This window comes from Lycium barbarum, chromosome 9 (assembly GCF_019175385.1).
Source record: "Lycium barbarum isolate Lr01 chromosome 9, ASM1917538v2, whole genome shotgun sequence".
NCBI lineage: Eukaryota > Viridiplantae > Streptophyta > Magnoliopsida > Solanales > Solanaceae > Lycium > Lycium barbarum.
Window position 1 is genome coordinate 38,303,509 of NC_083345.1, and position 20,954 is coordinate 38,324,462.

General features: G+C 37.0%; 1 pseudogene; it reads left to right on the plus strand.

Moving 5' to 3' along the window:
• Window positions 1-3,583: 3,583 nt before the first annotated feature.
• Window positions 3,584-19,046, plus strand: LOC132611878 (uncharacterized; annotated as a pseudogene).
• Window positions 19,047-20,954: the final 1,908 nt, after the last annotated feature.

Genomic DNA, 20,954 nt, shown 5'->3' on the forward strand with positions numbered 1-20,954 from the left:
TAATAGCTGAGATTATAAGTTCTATTAACAAGTCTATCCCCCCCAAATGCACAAGTAGATTCAACTCCTCCAATCATAAAATCCAAAAAGGAGTAACCTTGATTTTGTTTTAAAAAGACATTCTACAAAATTTTCTTGGCCCTTCAAGCAAATCCCAAAAGAGTTTTGTAATGTAAATAGGACGGACAAAACCCATTGCACAGACGAAACCTATAAGAAACGTCCAAAATTCTCTTCCTTGACCTCCTAACCCTAGCTTTAAACCCAATACTCTCACTCTTAGCCCTCACACAACAACAATCATTACTCTAAACAACCTAATTGCAGAACCTTCAATAAGGAAGGAAGGAAGAAAGAAAGAAAGAACAGATTTCTGGGTTCAATTGGAAAAAGAAAAGAAAAGAAGGACACACGAATCAGATAAAAGAGAAAGAAATAGAACTTACTCTTGATTAGCCGAATAATCCTGATGGTAGACGAAACTTGTGTATGAGTGCTTAGAGAGAGATGAAGTCGCGCCTTCAGAGTTCTTAGAGAGAGATGTAGTTCTTAGAGAGAGACAAAGTTTAGTCGCTTAGGTTCGTACTATGATATATATTTGTCCAAGTGTAGTCGTTTTAGGGATTTTTCCAGCGGGAGGGAAATTTTGGAGCCTTTTTTTTCAGTTTTATTTCAGGTTAGCGCCTTTTCTCCCCGCTGAATATATTATTAGGGACCGGATTTTACCCTTTTTGCGGACCAGAATAAGTCCCTTCGTCTATTTAGAAAATAAAAATGCATATTAGGGACTAGCAAATAATCTCATCCCTATAAGTATGCTTTTAGGGACCAGATTTGAAACTTTTCGCTAAATCCTGGTCTCTGAAAAGCCTTTTTCTGGTAGTGAATTAAGTTTAAATCAAATAGACAAACTTAAGTATTTTGGCAAAAACAGAAGAAAAAAAAAAAGAAAAAAAAGAAGGAATTTTTACATTATATTATATAGCCCCTAATAAAAATAATAGGTGGCAAATATACTATATTCTTGTATATAGATTAGTACTAATATATTTATGCGTATAATATAGATATTTTGTCTATAGCTAGTTTATATCTCTTGTAATTAATTTTGGCAAGTGGTCAAAAACGTAAGTTTTCCAAAAAAGAAAGGAATCTATATATGGTTTCCCTTACCCGCATTTATATAAAAAACTAGATAATGGTCACGGGCTCAACACAAAAATAAAGTCAACATAAAGATAATTATAATTCAATTAATTCATATAGCGTTTGAATAGTCCTATATTTTTAAGTACAGAGTTACGAGTTGAGCTGTAGCTTAATTAGTGAGCTCCCCATAGACCTTCCACAATTGAAGTGAAGAGTTCAAACCCCATTAACAGCGTAGCATTCCTTTCCCTTATCGATTTAAACATATCTTTGTGTTTTTTTGGGTTCAATCTAAATCCTTCTTTTTCTCATACTTTCTTCTATTAATTTTCTTTAACTTTAGCTTTATCATTTTATGAACTTATTATCTCTTATCTTCGATATTATCAGGGAATTCATCTATTATAAATTGAAAGTTTATCCTAATACAACCAATATAAAGGGAACAGTGGATAGTTGGCCAACTCTACGTCGAGGTTTATTTTAATAAGAAGGGAGTGATAATTTAGGTAGGTAAAAACAACTATGGATAGTTGAGGTATAAAACTCGCTAAAAATGATAGCTTCAGTGTGTTTTTGATAAATTTAATTGTGATTAGCGCAAGTAATCCACATAACTTAATAATACTTGATCTTAAATAACCGCCCAACCCAGCCAAACTTTTATGGGTTGGACTCAAGATAATTTTATATTGGACTGATTTTAGCCCAATCCAACATATCCCATTTTAAAGTGATCTCCAACTTAGCCCAATTCTAGCCCATTTTTAAGATTTACTTAAATTTGGGTTTATTGCTTGAGATTTTGTTTATTTGTTTAATATATACACTTTTCTTATATCATGTATCTTATAAGTTTGTGGTGTGTTCAATATGAGGGAAATATTTTCACGAAAAATGTTTTTCTGGAAAAATATTTACCACAAAAATTGTTTTCTTAAAAAAATTTCCACAAAAAAACCGTGAAAATAATTTTTAGGAAAATATTTTTCGAGAAAAATGTATTTCTAGAAAACATTTTCCAAAAAAATATTTTTCTAGAAAATAGACCCTTCAAAAAAACTGGGTCAAGTTGGGCGGGTCATGACCTAGTCCCTTTTTAGTCCATTTCAGCCAACCCAATTCAACCCAAATAACTTTTGGGCTAATATTAGCCCAAACCATTTATTACCTTAGCCCATTTTTATTGGGCCAATTTCAGATCAACCCGCCCATTTGAGACCCCTGCTAACTATTATAGAAGCTATGCTATTTGTATTTTGTTTTATTTTCTGAAAATGCTACTTGTACTTATTTTGTGAATATTTTACTAGACAAAACAGTCAAATGAGATTTTATATTGTGCAAAAATAATATTCGGATAATTCAATTGTTTTTGTTAATAACAATACTAACATGAAAACAATTAAAGGAAGCTAAAAGCTTGATATGCAAGTTTACAAAAATTATTTGTGAGGACGCGTGTTGATGAAATTGGTCAAGGGACTCAAAGTTTATATTGGAGGTATAATAAATTGATTTTGCAACCAACAGGATTGTTTCATTATGAGACATTTATGGGTAGAGTAGTATTCGTTAAATGATAAAATGGCCTTAAAACAAATTTTATTGACTATTAACACACATGTCCATCCCACATATTAACCCACATTATTAGGAAAAATTACGTGTTATAGCTACTTTTAGTACATAATTAGTGATATTAACTACCTTTTATTTTAATTACTAATAATAACTAAATGCTTTTTGAATTTAACTAATATAGCTACACAGTAACTTTCAGTTACTGATGAATAAATACACCTAAAATTTAGCACCTCTAATCCCATATCATCCTTTTAATGGTAACAATATTAATCACTTAATATACATAACCATTCTCTCTCCTTTTTTCATAAATTTTTGACTTTCTCTATTCTCACTCACTACCCATTTCAGATTTTTCATTTCTCAAATCCCTAAAAAATTCTCTCTCTCCTTCTATCAACCACCATCACCACGGGTGGCGGCCGCCCCTCTCTCAATTTTTTTTTGGTTTCCATGATTTTAAGCTTTGTGGACAAATTAAACATAAGAAGGCAATTAACCTTTCCATTTTCTTTTTTATGTGAATGATGTTCCAACTAGAATGATCATTCATTATGATTGTGGGCTTATCTCCCATTGTGGGCAAGTTGTAGCTGTAAATGCCAAGACTTTTGGGCTGTGGACCAGTGCCCATAAATTTGGACCGAATTGCATTTGATCTGTGGCTAGGGTTTTTTTGGTGGTCTAGGGTTTTTTAGGGTTTTGAGAAGATGAAAAATATATGTATTTGTTTATGTTCTATGATATAGCTACCAATTGTTGTGGTTGGTGGTGTAATTATGTAAGTTTTTCTATATTTTTGTGTATTTTGTTCAAATATTCCATCAGTTCATCTAGTTTCAAATACATGAGTGATGAAAATACATTGTAAGTTTTCTATATATTTGTGTATTTTGTTCAAATTAATCGATCAAATACATGTGTGATGCAAATTGTTACTCACACAAATACATGAGATTTAATATAAAAATACATGAGGTTTGATTGGTAACTTCAAATACATTGGTTATGCTATCAAATACATGGGTAAATCAAAACGAAATAAATATTGAAAACTTCAAATACATTACCGCTAAAATATATGGGTGATGCAAATTGTTACCCACACAAATACATGAGATTTAATATAAAATACATGGAGTTTGATTGGAAACTTCAAATACATTGGTTATGCTATCAAATACATGGGTAAATCAAGAACGAAATCAATATTGAAAATTTCAAATATATTGGTTGTTGAATGTTTTTAAATTTTGAATTTTTGATTTTTTATGTTTGAATGTTGAAGATTGGATGGAGGAATAGAAATTGGTTATGAAAAGGTAATCTAAAATCTGATTTTGTGGAAGGGTATGGTAAAAAATACCAATTAATAACTAATTAATTGATCCCACCGTTATGGCGTTAAATCAAGGGATATGTTTTATTTTTTACTGTGTTACTATGTATTTATAAACATCAAATACATTTGAAAAAATATCTTAATTTGGAAAAACATAGCTACAAATGGTAATTTTTAAAAGATAGCTATAAATGATAGAAAACTACCAAAAGGTAGTTATTTTGTTAATTTTGCCTTTTTTTTTTTTATAAAAAAAAGAAAAGATGCAGCCCTATCTCAAATTTGGAGCGAATCCGATCCATTAAAGTAAGGCCCAATTTCAAATCTCCCCACTCGTCATATCTAAGGGTTTATTTGTGTTAGTTATACTCCAGCGGATCTTCTATCGCTGAATTATCGCCAAAAATGTATACAAGTAGAGGCACATTAATAGCCTGTTTGACCAAGCTTCTAAAAACAGCTTATTTTAAAAAGTATTTTTTAAAAAAAAGTATTTTTTTGGCTAAAAACAGTTTGTGTTTGGCCAATTAATTTAAAAAGTACTTTTGAGCAGCAATTAGTGTTTGACCAAGCCTTTAAAAAATATTTATATGTGTATTTTTCTCAAAAGTACTTTTCAAAAAAGTGCTTTTGAGTAAAAACTATTTTTTTTAGCTTCTGAAAAATTACTTCTGCTACTTCCCAAAGTACTTATTTTCTCCTAAAAGCTTGGCCAAACTCTTCACTATGCAGACAACCTCATCATTTAAGAAATATCACCGCTGCTACTCAATTATCTGAGGTTGATGAGTTAAAAGGGGAAAATAACAGCGATGGGGTTTTCAATTATAACTCAAATAATACGAATAAACCAAACTGGCAGGGTCAAGAATTGGCGTATAATGGAAATTCTAGGAGAATAGAGCAGAGCCCTAGTGGGGTTTATCAGCAAAAACAATTTCAAGAACCAACTAATCAAGACAACTTTTCATCTGGCTATGTCAATGCTTCATCCTTTCACATGCCTCAGCAAAATGCTCCCACTGGAAATGTAAGGAATGTTCAATCTGAAACATGTCCACAAAGTGTAAGTGGCTATAATAATATGGAAACACATACCAATTCAAGTGGTTACTCAACCGGGCAATAGCAGCAAAACTTAAACCCTTCTACTGCTCGACATTATCGATCTCAGAATGGAATAGTAGGCCATCAACAAATGACAAGTAGTATCGATTCTGCTGATAGCACCGATAAAATTGACGACTTGTGTAAACAAGGTAAAGTGAAGGAGGCAGTTGAAGTTCTGCATTTGTTGGAGCAGTGACATGTCACACTCGATTTGTCTCGATATATTATGTTGATGAATGTGTGTAGCGAGGATAAATCCCTTGAGGATGCTAAATCAATTCATGAGCACCTTGTTAGATCTCATCCTCAACTTGACGTCAAAATGTACAATAAGATTCTTGAAATGTATGGGAAATGTGGCTCCATGAATGATGCCTTTTCGGTGTTTCGGAAAATGCCTCAGCGTAATCTGACTTCTTGGGACACAATGATTACATGGCTTGGTAAGAATGGTCATGGAGAAGATGCAATAGAATTGTTTGGGGAATTCAAGAAAACTGGGATGAAACCTGATGGACAAATGTTTCTAGGTGTCTTCCATGCTTGTAGTGTTGATGATATAGTTGAGGGCATGTTGCACTTTGAGTCAATGAGTAAAGATTATGGCATTGTTCTCTCCATGGAGCAATATGCGGGAGTGGTAGATATGTTGGCAAGTACAGGATATCTCAATGAAGCTATGGAGTTCATTGAAAGGATGCCTATAGAGCCAAGTATCCAAGTATGGGAAACAATGATGAATCTCTGTAGATTTCATGGGAACTTGGATCTTGGGGATCGTTGTGCTGAGATTGTTGAGCTTCTAGACCCGTCTCGTTTGGATGAACAATCAAAGGCAGTTTTTTTGGCTGTAAACATCGCTAAGGAGAAAGAGAAGAAGAAATCTGCTCAAAGTCTTCTTGAGGCTAGAAGCGGGTGATAGATCACATCCCGATCATGAGAAGATATATGCATTGCTTAGGGGTTTAAAGCAGCTAATGAAGGAGGACGGTTATATACCAGAGACTAAGTTTGTGTTACATGATGTAGACCAAGAAACTAAAGACGATGCTTTAATGGCTCACAGCGAGAGATTGGCTTTTGCTCAAGGTCTTATGAATAGCTCTGCACGATCACCTATCCGGATTATAAAGAATCTGCGTGTCTGTGGTGATTGCCATAATGCATTGAAGATTGCTTCAAAGCTTGTTGGTCGGGAAATTATCATGCGAGATGCTAAGAGATTTATGCCCGAAGAATGGAGGTCGAGCGTAATGATCCCTCTATACAAAAACAAGGGGGATATCCAGAGTTGCGAAAACTATAGAGGTATCAAGCTACTAAGCCATACTATGAAAGTGTGGGAAAGAGTGGTGGAGATGAGGGTGAGGATAGGCGTGTCTATTTCAGAGAACCTGTTCGGATTTATGCCGGGACGCTCAACTACAGAAGCCATTCATCTTGTGAGGAGACTGGTGGAGCAGTATAGGGAGAGGAAGAGGGACTTGCATATGGTATTCATCGACCTAGAAAAGGCTTACGATAAAGTTCCAAGAGAAATCCTATGTAGATGTTTAGAGGCTAAAGGTGTACCTGTAGCATACATTAGGGTGATCAAAGACATGTATGAGGAAGCCAAAACTAGAGTAAGGACAGTAGGAGGGGACTCAGAGTACTTTTCAGTTGTGATGGGGTTGCATCAAGGATCAGCTCTTAGTCCGTTTTTATTTGCCTTGGTGATGGATAGATTGACGCGACAAATTCAAGGTGAGGTGCCATGGTGTATGCTTTTCGTGGACGACATAGTCCTGATCGATGAGACTCGTAGCGGAGTTAACGCTGAGCTGGAGGATTGGAGACATACCTTGGAGTCTAAAGGATTTAAGTTGAGTAGGACCAAGACAGAGTACTTAGAGTGTAAGTTCAGTGAGACACCTCAGGAGGTTGGCGTGGAAGTTAGGCTTGGTGCTCAGGCCATCCAAAAGAAAAGTAGTTTCAAGTACCTTGGGTCTATCATGCAAGGCAGCGGGGAGATTGACGATGATGTCACACATCGTATTGGGGTAGGGTGGATGAAATGGAGGCTAGCTTCCGGAGTGCTATGTGACAAGAAGGTGCCACCACAACTCAAGGGCAAGTTCTACAGAGTAGTGGTTAGACCAGCTATGTTGTATGGGGCGGAGTGTTGGCCAGTTAAGATCTCTCACGTTCAAAAGATGAAAGTTGCCGAGATGAGAATGTTGAGATGGATGTGTGGGCACACTAGGAGTGACAGGATTAGAAATGAGGCTATTCGGGATAAGGTGGGAGTGGCCTCGGTGGAAGACAAGATGCGGGAAATGCGACTGAGATGGTTTGGGCATGTGAAGAGGAGAGACATAGATGCCCCAGTGCGGAGGTGTGAGAGCCATGAATGGTTTCAGAAGAGGTAGGGGTAGGCCAAAGAAATATTGGGGAGAGGTGATTAGACAGGACATGACGCAGTTACAACTTACCGAGGACATGACCTTAGATAGGAGGGTGTGGAGGACTCACATTAGGGTAGAAGGCTAGTAGATAAGTCTCGTTATCTTTCCTTATTAGTAGGCGCATTAGCGCATTATAATTTCTTGTGCTCTGATTTATGTTATTATTTGCTACTTTCTGTACTTTGATTACTCTATTTTATCTGTGCCGCTGTCGTTATTTGCATTTCCATATCGCTTTGAATTCCTTGATTATCCTGTTTTACTGTGTCGCTTGCATTATTTCATTGCAATATCGTTTTGAATCTTTTAACCTTATCTGACTCCCTTTTTATGCTTCTATTGAGCCGAGGGTCTCTCGGAAACAGCCATCCTACCTTGGTAGGAGTAAGGTCTGCGTACATTCTACCCTCCCCAGACCCCACGATGTGGGATTTCACTGGGTTGTTGTTGTTGTTGTATGCTAAGAGATTTCATCATTTAAAAGACGGGTTGTGCTCGTGTCGGGATTATTGGTGAAGATCCTAACCTTCAGGTAATACATACTGTTACTCTTTAATTATCATCCGGGATATCTTTGTTTCCTTTTCCTTTCTTTTCTTACTTTTTTTCTTTGTGGCAAACAAAGGACATAAGCATTATCCTATCCTGGAGACGCTACACATTTGGTAAAATATTGGTACACTGTAAGAAATTTGACCTTTCAACTAAGAAAGTTTTTGCCAGTGTTAAACCCATATTTAACATACTATATGTTAGTTTTACCCATGGAACTCTTGCAGTAGTAAAACATACTAAAACATGATGTTATTTGTTACCTGCTTCGATTATACCAGAAATGCTTATGGTGTTTCAAACATGTTCTGCAGATTGAGAATATGATGGCACCTTAGAACGCCTATGTATATACTTGTATTTTTTTAAAGTGATTTGCTTGGAGGTAGCTAGCATTCTTTTCTTCCAATTGGGTTATCTGATTTGTTCTTCTTTGTTGTCACATGTGAACTGCATAAATGGGACACATATTTTGTGCCTCTCTCCCTGCAACGTCAAACAAAGTCAAAGATGTATCTGAATATCCTATGTCTGTAAAAACACGATGTACTTTTGATGGTTGCCCAGATACCACTGATACACAAACACGTATAAACTTCAATGGATCAAGTAATATTTATGAGTATTGACTCTTATGTGTCGAGTTGCCAATTGATTAAATATCTGTTGCCATCCTAATTGTTTAAAGATGTACACAGACAAATTGTCCTCGTATTTTTCTTTTAGAAGCATTTTTTGAGGTTAGGCAGCAAACTGAGGATATTTCATATTATACAGAACCGAGTAGAGATACATTATATTGTATTTGTACTGTTTTCTGAGGTCATCAAGGATATTCATTTCTAAAGTTTTGTAAATATCTCCAGGTTGGTCATCTTCTGAATAAAATCTTGTTTGGATGCTTTATTTTGGGGTTCGACTTATATGACAACTTCATGGTAAAAAAAGTAGCTTTTTTCGTCCATGTATTTCTGAAGCAGCCTTTTGTTGTAAGAAAATAATATTCCAGTATTTAGAATTTAGTTCTGACCATATTTTTCTTGCAGCTTTAGCACAGCCAAAGTGTCTGGCAAAGCTTTCATTCATAGCAGATGGGATTTTTTTTCCTTACTCTATCAGATATGAGCGACACGGTGTTCAAAGATCGGCAAATACCATATTTAATGCCACATGGCCTCTTGATTTGGTTAGTGCTGGTAAAGTGTCAAATATGCATAAGTTGTCCAGAAAGGATACAAAGGTGAGCGCAATTGCAGATACTTGAGTTATTGTTCTAAAGATTGTAAAGGACGAGCCATTGATTCATCAAGTAACATAAAGAGCTTCTGTACCCTGTTCACCCGGGACACAACCAAACAGAGATCAACCAGCTTGTGAAAGTGAATTAGCTAGACTAATCGGGGGTAGTTGGCCATGAAGTGGGATTGTTTTTTCCAAGTCTCAAGCTAATTGTTTCACATTCTGAAGTATAGAGATTAATAGGATAAGATTCTTAGTGTTCAAAATATTTTAATTTGAGTACATTCATTCTTTTGTGAAACAGTAATATTAGTACCATGCTGCTGTATCCTTGTGCTTTGGTTGAACCCCTTTTAACTTGTGTGTTGGCATTTTTTATTTCTCTCTTTTATCATGTCCGATTTTTCCTCTAGATTCATTTGGGTCGGATATGAATGATTAGGGTTTTTGTCTGCCGGAAAAGTAGATTTCTAAATTAATTTGCTGCACAATGTCTTCATCGAGTCACTGAGTGATGATTCAATAGCACAAATATCCGAAAACTGGAATGGCTTTTGCTCTACTTCAGAAGCTCTTCTCAAAGGCAGTGGTGACTTGTCATTCAGCTCCGAGTTTGTAATGCGAGTTACGAATCTGTGCAAACACAGCCTTGCATCTCTAGTTCAACAGCACTTCCTTCGCTGCATCCAGGTCTCCTCAATTGTTTTACTTCAATTCAGTGTCAATTCATATCTATCATAGTGTTTTTTTTTGTGTGTGTGTGTGTTTGTTTTGAATAAAATGTGCATTTTCGAAAGTTGATTAAAGTACTAAACAATCATAGCTGCTTAATTTCGCTAAATAAAGATTGTTCCTTTTGGGATGGTTTGGTTTATAGGAAAATGTATTACCTTGGAAAACCGTAACCTAAATCAGCTGGTTAATGAATATCTTGTAATGCTGGCTGAAAAGCTTTTGAACAAATCTGTTTTTTTTTTTTTTTGGAATAAGGTAACATTTGTATTTCATCCAAAAGTATCAGTATATCAATATCAACTGCTACTCAAGGTACTTTACAATTAAAACCACAAGCAGTGGCCTGGGGTAAAAGTCAAATTATAATTTACATATTGCCTAGAAAACCTACCAAATCTCCCATCTCCCCCACTATATCTTGTTTACACCAAAAATACAAGAGACTAAGACATTTTGTTTTAACTATCTCAATAGAATTTTCTTTGTCTTCAAATTGTCTTGAGTTCCTCTACTTCCATATTGTCCACCAAATACAAGCTGGAATGGCTTGCCACCAGTCTTCTTGTGTGTTTCTTCTTCCAATTTCTTTCCAATTGCACAAGAGTTCTAAAGTTGATCTTGGGAATACCCAATTCACCCCAAGTATACAAAAGAACATGTGCCACAGATGTGCAATTGTCTCACAATGAAGAAATAAATGCTCATTTGTTTCTGCATTTTCCCCACAAAATAGACATCTTGAACATATCTGTAGACCTCTTCTTTGTAAGGCCTCTTGTGTAAGACATGCCCTCTTCAAAACTAACCAAACAAAAGCAGAAACCTTATATGGAATTTTGACTTTCCAGATAAATTTCCAGGGCCAAATCAGTGATGGGTTCACAACCTTGTTTTTCTCGCAGTATAGTGACTTGACAGTGAAGCTCCCTTTGCTGCATAGTTTTCGGACCGGGATGTCTGGGCTATTTGTGGTACCAGTGAAGGAATTAAGCAAAAAAAGCAGATCTGACACTCTCCCTATTTCCCAGTCATTCGATGCCCTTTTAAACACCAGATTCCATCCCTGCTCTGTCCACATTTGAGAGATTTTTTCATTCTTTTGGAGACTGATGATGTGCAAATCTTGGAACAAAGTTCTGAGATTACAATGACCAATCCATTGATCTTCCCAGAAAGAAGTTTTTGTCCCATCCCCCACCTTTATGCTCAAATTCTCCCTACATTCATTCCACATTCTTCTAATAGTCTTCCAAACACTGCATCCATAGGTAGCATTCACTCCATTTGTTGCCCATTGGTTCATCAACCCATATTTATGAGCTATGTAATTCTTCCAAAGAGACCTATCTTCCTTGCAAAACCTCCACAACCACTTCTGTAACAAACTCTGGTTGTGTAAATTGAGGTTCTTAATCCCCAAGCCCCTATGTTTCTTATTAAGGGTCACAGTCTCCCATTCCACCAAGTTGTAACCTTTTTTTTCTTTGTTACCTTGTCACAAAAATTTCTTTCTAATTCTGTTCAGCTTCTTCTCTATACCCCTAGGGATAGGGAATACAGACATCATGTAAGTAGGTAAAGCATCCAAGACTGTATTTATCAATGTCAGTCTACCCCCAAGTGAAAGGTATTGACTTTTCCATCTTGATAATTTCTTTTCACATCTTTCGAGCACATCATTCCATATCTCCTGTGCCTTCCAATGGAATTCCCAAATATTTTGTGGGTAGTGACTCAGTTTGACACCCCAGATTACCTGCCAACACTTGTAAATCATTCACCTGATTCACTGGATGTAAAAAACTTTTATTCCAGCTGACATGAAGCCCAGAAATGGCTTCAAAGATGGTCAAAATAGCCCTTAAATGTCTGATTTGGTCAACCTCTGCCTCACAGAACACCAAAGAATCATCAGCGTACAATAAATGTGTTATTTCCATGTCTTCTCTCCTGTTGTTTTGAGCCCCAAAGCCCCTTATCCATCCATTTGTTTTGGCTTTTCTGATCATGTAATTTAACCCCTTCATATCCAATAGGAATAAGAAAGGAGAAAGTGGATCCCCTTGTCTCAAACTCCTGCTAGAATGAAAAAAACCCTCTGGACTTCCATTGATTAGGACAGAAAACTTGACATTGGATATGCAGCATTTGATCCAATTAATCCATTTGACTCCAAAACCCATATTCTTTAGAATGTTCAGCAGATAAGCCCAGTTGACATGATCATAGGCCTTTTCAATATCCAGCTTGCACAAAATCCCTGGTTTCTTCTGTTTTACTCTAGAATCCACCAGCTCATTTGCAAGTAAAGTTGCATCCATAATTTGTCTTCCCCTTAAAAAAGCCATTTGATGAACATCCACTAGCCTTTCCATGACAGTCTTCATTCTTTCTGTGAGTAACTTGGATATGGTCTTGTAAATGCCCCCTATCAAACTTATAGGTCTGAAATCCTTTAATTCTTCAGCTCCAAACTTCTTAGGGATTCAAGCTATGAAAGTAGCATTAAAGGATTTCTCAAATATCTCATTTTGGTGAAAATTGTTGATGGTTTGCATAATGTCACCTTTTAGTATTTCCCAGCCACTCTTATAAAAACCCATGGAAAAACCATCAGGACCTGGTGCTTTGTCAACTGCACCCTGATTCACTGCTTGCAACACTTCAATTTCTGTGAATGGTCTTTGGATCCATTCTTGTTCTTCTTGTGTTATCTTTGGACAGTCAAGATATTCAAAAGATGGCCTCCATGCTTCAGACTCTGAGTATAGCTTCTCATAAAAATCAACCGTAGCCTCTTTGATCCCTTCAGGTTCTTTTATTTCTTCCCCTCTAATCATCAACCTGTCAATTGTGTTATACCTCTTATGGGCAGTTGCTACTTTGAAAAAATCTAGTGTTTCTATCCCCTTATTGTAACCATAGAGCTCTGGATTTTTGCGTTCAGCTGGATTCCTCTTTTTTTGCTAGCTCCTCTAATTCCACCAATACAGTAGCCCTTACCATCAATTCTTCCTCATCTAGGACTCTATTTTCTTGTACTAAATCCAGATCTGCCAGTTCATTCAACAGACTACTCTTTTTGTTGGCTAGCTCTCCAAACTTCTCTTTGCTCCAGACTTTGATTTTGTTTGTCAACATTTTGAGCTTGATGCTCAACTTGTAATCTGGCCATCCTTCAACTTCAAATTCACCCACCATTTGTTTATCAGATCAAGAAAACCTTCTTCCTCAAGCCACCGGTTCTCAAATTTGAAGTAAGAATTTTTCCTCTCCCTATTGCCACACTCCAGAATTATTGGACTATGGTCAGATCTTGTCCTTGGAAGGATTTTCTGCCTAATATTCTTGAAAGCTTCATCCCATTCCACAGAGTATAAAAATCTATCCAATCAAGCAGCAGTAACATGATATAAACCTCTGAACCAAGTGAAATTGCCTCCATTAAGATGTGGATCATGTAATTCCATCTCTTCAATCCACCTGGAAAAATCAGACATTATGTTTGTGATCCTATTGCATCCCCTTCTTTCCACCATAGTTCTGTTAGTGTTAAAATCTCCACGTGATCCAGGGGCCCCCACATAAACCTCTCATTGCAGCAATTTCCTCCCAGCAATCCAATTTTTCAATTCTTGTGTGGGGAGCATACACACCTGTAAGATACCAACTGAAGGTATGATGAATAGAATCAAATCTATAGGTAATGGAACATTTCCCTATATCCACCTGTTCCCCAGCCCAAGGTCTACTGTCCCACATAATCAGAATACCATCTTTGGTTCCTTCAGCCGGAAGAAAACCACTCCTCATCCATCTACCAGACCATAATTGTTTAGCATGTGCTTCCACTCCGTTTTCCAGTTTTGTCTCTTGCAAACAAACAACCTCAGCCCTCCACTTTCGCATAAGATTCTTAACAAGCTTCCTTTTAGAGAATTTGTTATGCCCCCTCACATTCCATGATATCAAATTGACTTTCATTGATAAGTCAAATTTTGAGTTTTCCCCCTGCTTCTGACCCCTTTAACTTCTTCATTTAAATCTGAAGCCAAACTTTTCAATTCATTCTTCCCGATACCTCTGCTTTTTGGGGTCTTAACCTTATCCAACTGGTTTTGTTTCTCCAAGAATTTTCTTCTGGCATCTAATTTGTTTAGAAGTGCCATAGCTTCCTCCTCGTGGCCTTCAAACGCAGCTCCATATATGTTGCCCAATTCCAAAATATTAGAGTTAACCCAGTTAGAAGCTGCAGTCTCAATCGCCTGACCACTCTGGCTCTGAACAACTACTGGTTCCACTTCATGAATTTGTTTTATCTGCATGTCTTGGTCGATAGGTGTTGATTGGCTTTCTTTATTAAAAAAAAAAGGTGTTGATTGACTTTCTCTGTTGCAAAGATTTATCATCAGTGCATGACAAATATTATTAGCATCCTCCTTCGCTCTCATTGCCCCGCTTGATTATATGGAATTCCTACTTGGTTTCACCCTAGTCGTGTTGACTGTATCTTGTGAGGTTTCTGATCTTTCCTCCCACTGTTTAAAAGACTCAAGAAATTTGATTGCCATGTCTTTTAGAGCTTTAAGTGATTCGTCCACTTCTGGCCTCATATGCTTCTCGCGTGCCTCATTTAATGAAGAGGCTGAAAGCTCGGCTGTTTCAATTGAGAATTGGCCCATATTAGTTTGGCCCAAACCATTTCCGTCCACTTCAAATAAATTGTCTAAGCCCATATTGCTTTTGCCGGCCCAAGCTCTGTTCATATTGTGGATCATGTGGAGACTCACGTGTTGGGACCACACAATCTTTAAAAGCTGTTATGATCTGGTTCTTTACCCTTTGTGGATTTCATCGATATCTGCTGGACAAAGACTTGGTCCCTTCTTCTCCGATACGAAATCTTACCGGCGATTCTGACCATATCTGGACTTTGAAGAAAAGCCCTCCATTCTCGATAGTTACTTCCTTCGGAATAGATGATCCGTCTCCATGAATTTTGATTCTGGCCCATTTGAGATGATTTCTAAGTTGTGTTTCTAACCATCCACCGCAAAAATCTCCGATGGCCTTGAAATTCTTTTGTGACCAAAGATGCAGAGGAAGACCAACAATTCTAGCCCATGTTGAGTTAAGATTTGCTTTTTCTTCGACGGCTCCAACTGTAGGGCTCCACCACTGGAACCTAATGCGTAGGTGCTTCCATAACCATTCTCCATTCATCACTCGTTCGGCCGCAGCTTTAGAGGCAAACTCAAAAAGGAAGAGGCTATTTCCCATTTCATAGATATTCAGCCCAAAGATTTTCCTCCAAAGGTTAGAAGACCATCTTCTAATCTCTGAGAGAGTTGGAGTTTCAACAGCCTTGAAGTTGCCGACCAGACTCCTATTAATAACTTCATTTTGGTTGTTGGGGTCGTCTTTAATGCAAATTACTCCTCCCTTCACTGAAACATCTGCATTAAACGAAGTTTCCCCTCTGTTGGACCATTTAATACTTCGAAGGGCTTCAGAATAGGGAAGGTTCTTGTCAGCCAACCTTGGTTCCATTTTATCTTTTTCATTCTTGTGAGAGTTAACAAACCTTTCCAACTTTTCTGCAATGAAGCTCCAGCCTGAGTTGAAAGATAACTCAGGAATTATCAACAACGATCTCCTTCTGCCTTTCAGATTAATGATGCTAATGTATCTGCCAAACTTGTTGAAATTCCTTGCACAATATGTTTCAGAGAAACTTTCTCTCCTCTTCCACCTTTTCACCGATCTTCCTTTTGATAAAGAAGCTTCTTTCAATCTTTGGATCAACCATATCATCGTCCTTCTGGTAAACTGAGTTCTTGTGATGGAGTTCCTACTCCTTTCAGTCCATTCGTACCAGTCTCCCCCTGCATCTGAATCTCGTGAAACACCAAAAGATTTGAAACCCACAGCAAAATAAATGGTATTGTCTGCCGTCAAAACTGGAGGAAGTGGGTGTCAAAAGAAAGAGAAGAGAAGGGAAGAGAGGGAAGGAAAGATAAGAAGAGAGGTTGAATCCGGTGATCAGAAGGATCACTGGAAGGGGAGCAAGTATCAAGAAAGGAACTAGGTCATATTCTTGGGGAATGTGCCCGGGAGAGTTTGAAATAGGAGAGAAATTTCTGAGCTAAATACTATAGATATTTTTTGAACAAATCTGATTATGACATTGATGCCGAAATACGTACTCTAGAGCTTCTCAAGGTTAGTGGTCAAACCTCTGAGTTTGAATTCTCTATCGTCTCAAATCAGTCGCATGATGTACTCGAAAATAGACGCCTTTTCTGCTACATGATTTCATCTTGATTTACATAGTCAGCTTGACATTTCTATCATTTGCAGATTCATTTTGGACAAAGCAGCATGCAGAAATGTGAAATAATGCTCAATAACTTGATTGACTCAAAGAGGACAAATACAAATATAAAAGCAACTATGAAGCATCAACCACAGCCAGGTAATGATTGTAAGTTATTTGTCCTGTTCTTGGGCTTCCCACTATTTTTATTAGTCTCAATGATTGCTGGATTTTTAACGCTAAGCTGGAGTGTTGGAGACATACTCTGGAGTCTAAAGGGTTTACGCTGAGTAAGACCAAGACAGAGTACTTGGAGTGTAAGTTCAGTGAAGCACCTCAGGAGGCTGACTTGGAAGTAAGGCTTGGTACCCAGACCATCCAGAAGAAAAGTAGTTTCAAGTACCTTGGGTCTATTGTGCAAGGCAGCGGGGAGATTGACGATGATGTCACACATCGTATTGGGGCAGGGTGGATGAAATGGAGGCTTGCTTCCGGAGTGCTATGTGACAAGAAGGTGCCACCAAAACTTAAGGGCAAGTTCTACAAAGTGGTGGTTAGACCGACTATGCTGTATGGGGCGGAGTGTTGGCCAGTTAAGATCTCTCACGTTCAAAAGATGAAAGTTGCCGAGATGAGAATGTTGAGATGGATGTGTGGCCACACCAGGAGTGACAGGATTAGGAATGAGGATATTCGGGATAAGGTGGGGGTGGCCTCGGTGGAAGACAAGATGCGAGAAGCGAGATTGAGATGGTTTGGGCATGTGAAGAGGAGAGATACAGATGCCCCAGTGCGGAGGTGTGAGAGGTTGGTCATGGATGGTTTCAGACGAGGTAGGGGTAGGCCGAAGAAGTATTGGGGAGAGGTAATTAGACACGACATGGCGCAATTACAGCTTACCGAGGACATGACCTTAGATAGGAGGGTTTGGAGGACCCAAATTAGGGTAGAAGGCTAGTAGATAGTCTCGTTATCCGTTCTTATTAGTAGTCGCATTATTGCAATATAATTTCTTGTGCTCCGATTTCTGCTATTAGCTGTTATTATCTGTTATTTCCTGTGCTTTGGTTATCTTGTGTCATCTGCTCTGATTTCTGCTATTATCTGTTATTTCCTGTGCTCTGATTATCATGTGTTATCTGTGTCGCTTGCATTATTTCATTTCCATATCGCTTTAAATCTCTTATCCGAATCTCTTAACCTTATCTGACTTCTTTTTATGCTTTTATTGAGCCGGGGGTCTTTCGGAAACAGCCGTCCTACCTTGGTAGGAGTCAGGTCTGCGTACACTCTACCCTCCCCAGACCCCACGATGCGGGATTTCACTGGGTTGTTGTTGTTGTTGTTGTTGTAATGATTGCTGGATTTGTTCAAATACAGAGCAAAGGGACCTCGATGCATCTCTAGACAATCTTAATGCTACGATCATATCTTCAAATTTCTGGCCTCCTATTCAGGTATGCGATTATTCTTCCATTCACTGATATAATAATTTTATTTACCAGCTATTGTTGGTAAAAAATCTTTAGTTATCTACTGGAGCATCTTGATCCATTTTGGACAAGAATCGTTCTAACTACAATAAGTTAAACACTAAAACATTAAAAATGAACTGTGCAAGCGGAATATTTCAAACTGAACTGCTCCATTTTATTTTTATTGATATTAGTTGTGATTTCTCCTTCCAATATAATCATAAATTAATGAGTTCTGACTCCTTGACATTCACAATTCATGGTCTTAGTCTGAATCAAGGTAATGTCCCTTTTGACATCCTTGATGTCTTGACAGGTCTTTCCTTTTATAGCTATTGTAATTGCCTCTGCCTTTGGACATCCTGCAAAGAATTTAGATGCTGTTGTATCTGCAGCACGGTGTCACAGATGAATAGCTATTTTACTTTCATAGAAATTGTGAAAGTTACATATGAGTTCATGTAAATTGGGAAGGGAGGTCTTTTTAGGTCTGGGGACCACCGCCTCTGCACTTCACAGAGAAAAGGAAAAAACCGAGAAAGGCGGGTAGATTTTGCAACATATTGTTTTTCCCTATGTTGATGACAGAGAAATGATAGTTACTTCCCTTTCTTTTTGGGGTCACCCACCTTTGGTTAGTTGTGTCAATTGTTTTCCTTTATGTTGCTTTCTTTGTTTTGTTTCATTTTTGCCGGTCAAGTAACAAAATCTGGTTATTTGATGGCAGGATGAGGCAGTCAACTTATCGGAGTCTGTGGAGAAGCTCCTAACTGATTATGCTAAGAGGTATACTGAAATCAAGACACCACGTAAGGTCGTAAGCTAATGTGGAAGAAAAATCTGGGCAGTGTAAAAGTCAGTCACTGTACAGTGTACTTGGGACTGTGTGTGTTCGGAAATAGTCTACATCAGCAGTTGATTTAAAATCTCTAGATCCGAGCTCTGTTCTCTACATCCTTTGATATACCCAAATTACTGGTTGTGTTGTTACTGCCATTTTGTTGTAGTTGGAGCTCCAATTTGAGGAAAGAGCAATGCAATTCAATGTAACTCCTTTACGTGCTTCAATTATTATGCAGTTTCAACATCAGAAAGCAGAAGTAACGCCAAGTAAAAAATAAAAAATAAAATACATAATGACATTAAGTAAAACATTAAAGAAAGAAATAACAATAAGACATAAAACAAAGGAGATTTGTTAGTTCTGAAAATGTTAAAAGAAATCAGTACTAAAAAAAAAAACAAATAGGGGAATAAAGGAAGGGGACATACATGAAAAGTGTATAAAACAAACAAAGAAAGCAAATAAGGGAAAAAAAGGAAAGCAACCTATGACTACTGATTATAACTTATAATTATTTGTCTTATATAAACGACTTTGAATGTTCATCATATGCCCGTTAAATTGGCTCACTTGTAGTTCTTTACAATTTTTTTAAGTCTTATATCTTTTGTGCAAAAATATAAAAATATTCTTTTTTATAAGAAATATTCATTTTTACACACAAGAGATCTGAAAATAACACATAAAATATCTATAAATGTCATTTTTCTTCTTTCAAAATTGTCGCTAACCATAAGAAATCATTTCCTCATAAACTTACCCATCCCTTTAAACAAAATGAATTAAAAGCCCAAACATCATAGCTTGACAAAAGATTGTCATTCAACGAGGGGCCTGTTTTCATCCGAAAGAAGCCAATCATGTTCTGGATTCCACCATTGCATATTAGACGGCTTGTTCACACCCCATTCTTCACCCAAAACCTTCTTAGCCAATTTCTCCACACTACAATTATTAGCAATTTCACCAAAAATACCCTTTTCCCCACTTGCTAATCTTCATATTATAATCCTTCTCCAGTTTCTTGACCACGTCCTCAATCCCTACGCCAACTACTGTGTCTTGTTGTCAGACAATAGTTTCCACAAAGACATAGGATATTTCTTACAATAATATCCATCAAGCTCATAGAAGAGGCAGTGATTATCAACACAAAGTTGTAAGAGTTCAAAAGGAGCCTTTGATACTTGGCCTTTGCAGTCATAGTATGAGAAGTTGTTATTCTTGTATTGTGCACTACGATCAGCAAAAAGACTCAAGATTAATGTTTTTTCTTTCTTTTTCTCTTAGAGTCTTTTTTATTTTGGATACCCAATTATTGATTAGCGAATGATTTGAATAGCACAAGTCTGATCCATTCCATAAGGTCTCCACTGTGGTGGCTTTTTGGTTTAATGTTCGTACGGTTGTTGTGTAGATCATCTCGTCAACCTCGTCATGTTGAATAGTAACCTCCATGGCCTATGAGAGAGTTTTCAAGTTTGCATGTATCTTTTAAGGGTTTAGGGCATATATATAAAGGAAATTAAATTAATTAGTATAACCGATCTAGTTATATTTTCTTTTTAACTAGAAAATAAAATACAGCATATTGTATCCATTGAAATTTAGAACTCCTAATTCGAATGGAAGTAGCATAGCCAAAGCAGTTGTGTTTCCTTTTCGCATACGTTTCTTACATTTTTCCTTAGGGCAACGGTGCAAATATACCCATCAATTTTGCGATTTAGAGCAGATATACCATTTATTACAAAAGTGGTGCATATATATCCCTGATGTTATGGTGTAAATATACCCCCGCCGTTACAAAATAATGCAAATATATCCTTTTCACTAACGGGGGTTTTTCTTTAAAAATCATTTAGGTTATTTTTTAATTAAAAAAATACCACGTGACTTTAAAAAAAAAGTCTACCCATTTTTTTTTTATAGACATAATTTTCTAAAGCCACATCGTAATTTTTTTCCCTAGTGGGTTGGGTCTGGTTTGTTTAAAAAAAGATTAGACTTATTTTTTAAAAATCACAGAGATATTTTTTTTGAAAAGAACCAGATCCGACACACCAGAAAAAAATTACCATATGGCTTTAGAAAAATATGTCTACTAAAAAAATAGGTAAACTTTTTTTAAAAGTCACGTGACATTTGATTTAAAATC